The 8,378-nt window shown below is 31.5% G+C and overlaps 1 pseudogene; it reads right to left on the bottom strand.

Annotated features, from left to right (window-relative positions):
* Positions 1 to 3,973: 3,973 nt before the first annotated feature.
* LOC149513876 (uncharacterized) lies at positions 3,974 to 7,951 on the bottom strand (annotated as a pseudogene).
* Between the last annotated feature and the right edge of the window lie 427 nt (positions 7,952 to 8,378).

Below are 8,378 nucleotides of genomic sequence, written 5' to 3'. Positions count from 1 at the left end.
AGAGACCTTCTACCTAAATTGTTAACTAAATCCCTTTTTGACATGATCAATTCTGTCAAACCTAAACTAACTAATTTAATTTTTTTTTTCATTTGTAAAATATATGCTCGAATTCGCTGTCAATAATTTTTTAAAATAATTTGTAAATTTAATGTAAATAATCATCAAAGCCTAAATCCCAAAATAAAATAACTCTCTCTCTCTCTCTCTCTCTCTCTCTCTCTCTTTTTTCAGCAAAAAAAAAAACCTAATATATATTTTTTAGTTATACATAATGTTTAAAGCAAGTTTTAACTGACATTGTAACAAACAAACCACCAGAATTGGTCATCAAAATCAGTGGCAATAATTGAGGGAAATAAAGCTATTGTTTGCATAAAAAATATATATATAAATATGTAAAAGGAAAAATAAAAAGCCTTGAGGAAATATGCTATTGGCTTCCATGTTGCCAGGCATATATGAATTGTTTATATTGTGGAAATATTCCTGATGCCCATTATTAATTACAATGTGTTGTTCTTCAACTTTTGCAAAAGGAATTTTTTATGATTGATGAATATGGATCGGGGTGCTAGTTCATGACTTCCACAATTTTTTATGATTTTTCTTGTTATCTTTGTTGAAAACGGGGAAATGAATAATGATGAAGGAATTTTTTTTTTTTTTTGCAAATTAATTACTTTTTTCATTAACAAATTAAAAAAAATAAATTTATTAATCTAAATAATGATACAATCATAAGATATGAATATGATATAAATATAAAATATAAAAATAAAACTATTTAAAATTTTAACAATAATTATATTTAAATTTAATAAAATCAAAAAATATATTTTATATTTTTTATTAACATAAATTATTACATATAATTTTTGTGTGAAATAAAATTTAAATATTTTATGTGATATAAATACATAAATAATTAAATCTAAAAAAATCAACATATTTTAAAAATTATATATGTTAAGCTTTCATACAATTTTGACTTTTTCACATGTATAGAGTTGACTCCATAGAAGGGAAAAAAAACATTGAAAGAATGCCATTTTCGGGAAAGCATAATTCTAGTATCTGATGTAACCATAACCTCTCTAATAAAGAAATGTTGGCCAAAAAAAAAAAAAAAAAAACAATGAAGAGACTTGAGAAAATGACTTGTTTTGACCTATAGTGGATGATACAGTAATTTTCCTTGGAAAATTATTTCAAAATGAAAGACTTCTCTTAATATTGCGGCCAATTAAGAAAAATTTTCTTTTGAAGCCTGAGTCGCCAATTTTGTTAGACATTAATAATGTTAGTTGGACCTTTGATTTTTAGCCAAATGTTAATTGGACCTTGCAATATTAATTTCACAACCCTTTTCCACTCTAATTATAAATAAAATTTTTTTATTGAAATAGTAACTCTTAATTATAATAATTATAATTTAAAATTTGATATTCCCAAATATAAAAAAAAAATCAATTGACTGATGTATATATTCATATTTCTTAATTTACGTTAAAATTAAAATTTTAAATCTTAAATTAACAACTAAATAATTATTAACTTTTCTCTATTAGTATAACTGTAATTGAGCAATAATTTTTTTTATTACTAAATGGTTAGTTTAATCATATTAAAATTTATTTTAAAATTAAAGATTTTAGATTTGAATATGATCATAACTTAAAATATCCAAAAATATCTTTACTCCCTTCGACTCATTGAGAATATAGTGGTAGCATATGAAGGAAAGCAATTTTTGTTTTTTTTAAGGAAAACAATTATTAGAGCTGGAGCAACACTTGAAAAGCATGATGCTTTAGGCTCTAGCCAGAGCCCCCACTATGCGAATGCAATTGACTTTTTCGACAAACCTATTACCTATCCCAAGTCACATGTTTTTTTTTTCTTTCGACTCTTTTCCTTAAATTTGAAGCATCAAGAAGAATTCAAAATAATAATTAAAAAAACCCAAAAAAACTCATACCATCAAACATTGGATATCGGATGTCTGGCGACGTGAGCCCCACGCTGTGTCCATTTGTGGCATCTAGGCAAGTTTTAATATTTCATAGAGTTTGAGAAACATTAATGACCAGAAATAAATTAGAAACATAATTCATCAGTGAGGCCTTTTTTTTTTGGCAGGTGAGATTTGGAATAAATATGATAATTTAAAATAAGATATAATAATATAATATAAAATTAATATAAATAAAAAATATAAAAATAATATAATTTAAAATTTTAATAAAATTGATAAATAAATTTAATAAAATTAAAAATATATTTTATATTTTTATATTAATATGAATTGTAATTTATAAATTATCAATATTTTATATAACAATAATACATAAATTGTTAAATGTAGTTTAGAGAGATGAAAGGGTGAGCAACTAATAAGTTAAAAAAACTTAATTAAGTAGTGTTATTGAGAGTTTTAACTATCATTAAGCCATTGCTGTTGGAGATTATGTCAAAATTCTTGTCTCACATGGGCGATTGGACATAGTTAGCTTGCGTTTTAAACCATCTATCAAACATGGGTTTTTTAAATTATTGGAGTAACAAAACAAATAGTCGATGTTTTGATTGTGTCGGTGAAATGCTGTATTTTTATTGAATTTCTCTTGCGTGGTTAAAAAAAAAAAAAAAGACATGTCGGATTCGGGGACGTGACATTTAAGTATTTAAATGCACTCAAAATTTAATCTCTTCTTTTAATTAATATGATCATTAGTTATGGATAAGCCCTACTATGTTTTCGCTTCTTACTCCATAAATTTAGTAGAAGACTCAGTCAAGATGTGAATTATCGTCTTTTTTACTAATTAATTTTTTTTTAGTAATACAGTTAAGGGATATCCCAAGTTTTATTTGAATTTTTTTAATAAATTTAAGGATTTATTTTTTTCATTTAGTATATTTAGAATTTTATTTTCAAAATAATTTCCACAAAAATTGATTGACAACAAAACAAAATTCCTCCCTTTACCAACTTAACTGACTCTTGTAAATGTGATAGTATCTTTCTTTATCTAAATAACAAGCAAATTTTTGGGATAAGCACCTTGAAATGTGAAATAAGGAAAAAAAAACTATTTGATAAGAAGGAAAATGAATAGAGGAGCAAAGAAGAAGAATTCAAAATTTAATATAAATTAATGGGCCTTATCACTAAAGCCCATAGAAATCAGTAGCTTCAAAGCCCAGAACCATTGTGTGTGTGTGTATGTATGCTTCTTCCATTTTTTTTTTTCCGAAACAAAAAGTTGCGAACTAAATTTAGGCGTGGTCAATCCCAGCTGCATGCTAAGCAACAACACAGTTGAGATTTTGGCCATTACATGCTCCTTGTCAGACATCTGCTAAGCCACATTCGCAGCACCAACTTATTTCCCAGCTGCTTGTTATTTCAACAACGAAGATAAATTCAACCTTTTTAACGGCAGCATTTCATAGAAATGTCGGTCTAATTCATATTTAATAAGTTTTGACTCGATCTAATTTTTTAAAATATAATTTTTATTTTTGAAAATTAAATTTTGAGTTGAGATTAAATTAGGTAATTATAAAATAAAATCGAAATTTGAATCGAATTTTAAGTAAATTCATCCTGATTTTACTTGATATATATATATATAAATTAATTAAAAAATAATTATTTAATTATATATATTTATATTTATTTAATTTTATATTTATATTAAAAATAATTTTTTATTAATTATAAGTCGAATATATTTTTATATTATATCAAATCGGATCAAGTTCGAATATTAAAAAATAAAAAATTTATTAAATTAGATCAAATTTAAATATTATAAATATAAAATCGGATAGAGTAAAAATCCACTTTAACTCCGATTCGTCGTCATCCTTAACATTGCAGCAAACAATCACATAGCTAAATATGGGTTCCATTTGGTAAACGTTTTTCATTTGACCTTTTGTTTTTTCTAATAAATGAATTAAAAATTAAAAAAACAAATAAAAAATAATTGAAAACCAAACGCAAATAGCCAACTGGCAAAAGTCAAAATGTATCTACCAAAAGGGAGCTTAAACAACAGGCAACTCACGGTGAGGCTCATCAATACCAAGCTTCTTACCAAAAGCATCCTAACCAAGATGTGAAAAACCATATACTCAAGTTTTATACAAGCAAAGAAAATATTTGTATATATGATTAACCATCGATCCATGGACAACAAAGTTATAAAAAAAAAAAAACCCCCATGGATATAACCCAGGTTATAATCTGCAAAATTCCAAATTTTAAGTACCTAAAGTGAAGTTGCAAGAGCATGCAAAGGCAAGCCTGTCACAAGTGCAGCTCCATTTGGTCGAAGCAGTGACAACAGTCTCCTTCAAGGGCTTCAGCAAATTGGAGTCTCTAGCAGCCAAGGGACCTAAGTGGAAGCATGCGACACTTAGAGCACCAGAATGATTACCCAATCTAACCAGTTTTAGGAATTCAACCTAAAAGAAATGGAACAGTCAAACTAACATTCTTTGCATCTTGCTGACAATTTAAACAGAATTTCAACCTTAATGTTTACTTAATGAAGCCACTGCCAGTGTAAAATCAAGTGACCTGCTTGAGTTGGGATAGCAAAACGGGATTGTTCTCCACAACCTCAGCAGCTATTCCTCTGCTAGCTAGTTCCTTCATCTACAGAACAATTTCATATTGTCTTCCCTATTGATATTTTCCACTCCCTGCAGAATAAAGGCGTGTTATTATTTGTCACTCTATCATAAAAATAGTAACATAACTAAAATTCAAACATGTATCTGTGCTGCCTTGTTATAGTTGTGCTGGCAACTTGCATTCAAGTGCTAACCTCTTGCTTGCCACATCGGTTAACATGACTATAAAATCTAGTTCATAATGTCTACTCCTCCATCGCTTACATTTACTTCTTTCACCAGCTCCACGACTTCTGTTCTCAGGAGCCTTGAATTTTCAGATTGATGTGACCCACTGGTGCTACAATCTTCAAGGTTGTTGGCTGGCTCAGAAGCATATCTTAATTCGACATAAGTTCCTTGCATACTACTCAGATCAGTAGTAGCAGAAGTTTCACTATTTGAACAATTAGCACTGCTATAATTCACATCAAGAGACCAATCTTGTGATGAACAATACCCAGAGTCTGGTTTATTAACTTTCAAAGGTTCAGAAAGTGTTTGCATTCCTGAGGAAGGACAAGTTGATCAGCATTCCCAGAGTAAAGAAGGATATGGTGAAATGAAATTGATGCTAGAGTTTCACTAGATGGGATAAGAACACCAGATTCCACAACTCCCCTGTAAATAAAGTATTCACGAACATGTTCATCAAGCATGGCACAATCCAGTCTCATTCTACATATTTCATTCTGCATGAATAACCCGAACATTAACAATCAACAGCCCAAAAACAAAAGATGAAGAGGGACTTTATGCCCAGAAACCAGAAAGAGTCAGTGGAAGCATGCATGTGACAAATAGTATCTTTAGAATGTGAAATATTATGTGGACATCCTCATGATAAAGTGTAACTATGAAGATATTTAGACGATCACTAAAAGGATGGCACATATTGCAGGGGCCTTCAGATTTGATGTTGAAACCTACTTTAAGTATTAATGATTTATTTGTTTTCCTTTTTTATCCAATGAAAAGGTCCAATTCTCTTTAAATACTTATATTTGATTTACAAGGAAAACAGGTATCACCATTCAGCAACAAGGCTGAGCAAAAATCAATTCGAACCTACTAAACCGACTGAAACAAAGTGAATTCGATTGATTCGATTCAATCTATTCGATTTTGGTTATAATTGATTTTTTGGATCGGTTAAATTGATTAACTCGATCAATTTTTTATTCTTAAAATTGATAATTAAATTGACTGAATTAATTGATTTTTTAGTAAGTAAAAGTAAAAAAATTGACATGAGTATTTTTATTTTTTTTCTTGTAAAATATTGTTGAAATTATTAAATTTTTTAGTGATTTAGTTTGAATGATATTAATTTGAGTTTTATTAAATTGAATTTATAGTTAGATCATTATTCATAATAAAAAAAAATGATGAAAAATTAGATTATGTAACCGAACAAGCAGAATTAAATTGATTTTGGTTGGTCGATTATGATTGATTATTTAAAAATTTTCAATCAAGTCAATTATATGTTGAATAAAAATTGATTAATTCGATTATTAATTTTTTCAAACTAAATATACTAAACCGACTAATTACTTATCCCTATTCTCTAGTGATTGAAGCATACAGATAATGCAAAACTCCATGTTCCAAAAAATAAGGAATCAGGGGAAGAAGGGGGATTCAATTAGTAAATCACCCTTGACAAATCTCAGACTATCAACAGCCTTTTGTCTTGTAAGCTCAACAGTATGTGTAAGTGTCACGGGTCGAGACTTAAGCTTCGAATTCGCGTGACTTCGGGATTTGGGCATCCACTCATCCGACGTTTCAGATCAACCTAACCGGTACGGTTCACACCCTTGTGAAGTATTGTCCGCTTTGACCCCCTTGACCTCATAGTTTTGTCCTATAAAAAATGCTTCACAAGACAGATGTGCTATTATGTTCAATATGGGATTCAAGACTCTTCCACGGGTCGAGACTTAAGCTCCGAACTCGTGCGACTCCGAGACCTGGGCATCTATTCATCCGACGTCTCAGATCAACCTAACCGGTACGGTTCACACCCTTGTGAGGTATTATCCGCTTTGACCCCCTTGACCTCACGGTTTTATCTTATAAAAGACGCCTCACAAGGCAGAGGTGGTGAGAACACTTTTATATCTCAGTGACCCTCCTATTATGTTTGATGTGGGATTCAAGACTCTTCCTTAGATCCGTGACATTCTCTCCCACCCAACCTCGTAATGCTCTCGTCATGGAGGCTGGCCACCCTGCCTATTTCCCTCGAGGTGCTTGGCGTGGATCGAACGGTTTAAGACTGGCTCTGATACCACTTGTCACGGGTCGAGACTTAAGCTCCGAACTCGCGCGGCTCCAAGACCCGGGTATCCACTCATCCGGTATCTCAGATCAGCCTAACTGTCACTGTTCACACCTTTGTAAGGTATTGTCCGCTCTGGCCCCCTTGGTCTCACGGTTTTGTTCTACAAAAGATGCATCACAAGACAGAAATGGTGTGAATCCTTTTATACCCCTAGTGACCCTCCTATTATGTTCAATGTGAGATTCATGACTCTTCCTTAGGTCCGTGACACAAGAGCTTGTATATCCACCTGAATTTCAAAATCAACACACAAATAAGAAACATATAGGGACATCCATGTAACCTAGCAAATAAACACATAAAATTGCAAATTCATGCATTAACCCGAATTCATTTATGAGTCATTTTATCCCCATGAAACATCTAAGAACACCCTAGCTAAGAGAAATCCGCACCTCATCAAGTAGAGGTGACTCATACAAAAACTCTTGAGGTATTGCAGGGGGTCAAGTTCGTCAAGTAGCAATCTCTCAGTAAGATCTGAAATGGGTGATGAAATTCCTTGTCGAAGGCAAAATCGTTTATGTATGCTGAAACATGTAGGGAAAATATTGCCACTTATCAGAATCAATATAAACTAGTACACCATTTAACATAAAGTATTCCACGAAATTATATCCATAGAGAGTCGAAGCAATACCTTGCCAAACATCTCGACGCCATTGAAAAGATTGGATTAAAAGCATGTAAATGACCTCTTAAAACAGAAGATATTAACCAAGCAATCTCGTACCTCCTCTTCTCAGCCCACTGTACATATAAATCATAAGATTCCACATCTCAGCAATCACAGAAAGAGTTGTTTGTAAGAACAAAAACAGTTGTGATATGCCTGGCTGACAACAGAATGAACATCCAAATTAAGTCCAAACCTTTCTGACAAGCTGCCAACCTCTTAGGTTTTATATTCATGCACGACTGCAGCTCTCCAACTGTTTATTATGTAAACTAACAACAGGAGAAAAATGATAGATTGCAAGGCTGCTTTGTACCGAGAACGCAGCTTAATAACTATAGACTTTTACAATGACAAGAAAAACCGAAAGATCCCAGCATATATAATTGAGAACCTGTGCTGCAAGCCTGCCAGAAGCTCTCATGCATTCTATGCCCTTTAGTTCTTGCAGTTCGAGTCCACTAGCATTTCCAGGTGCCGTCAGAGTTTTGACATACGGTGGCCTTTGTTTATGATTTGGAACAGGTCAACGAGGAGATAACTTGCCAGGTGTCAGACATTTATGCTTGCTGATTGGAACTTCATGCAAAAAGGGCATGCTGGGACTATCTCAAACACTTAAAAACTTCTTAGTTTAACCAATCCTATTAGGGCCTAAAATCT

This window comes from Durio zibethinus, chromosome 18 (genome assembly GCF_047325235.1).
Source record: "Durio zibethinus cultivar Kanyao isolate XHJ-2024 chromosome 18, ASM4732523v1, whole genome shotgun sequence".
NCBI lineage: Eukaryota > Viridiplantae > Streptophyta > Magnoliopsida > Malvales > Malvaceae > Durio > Durio zibethinus.
Note: the sequence above shows the minus strand (reverse complement) of the source record. Positions and strands in the feature narration are given on the sequence as shown.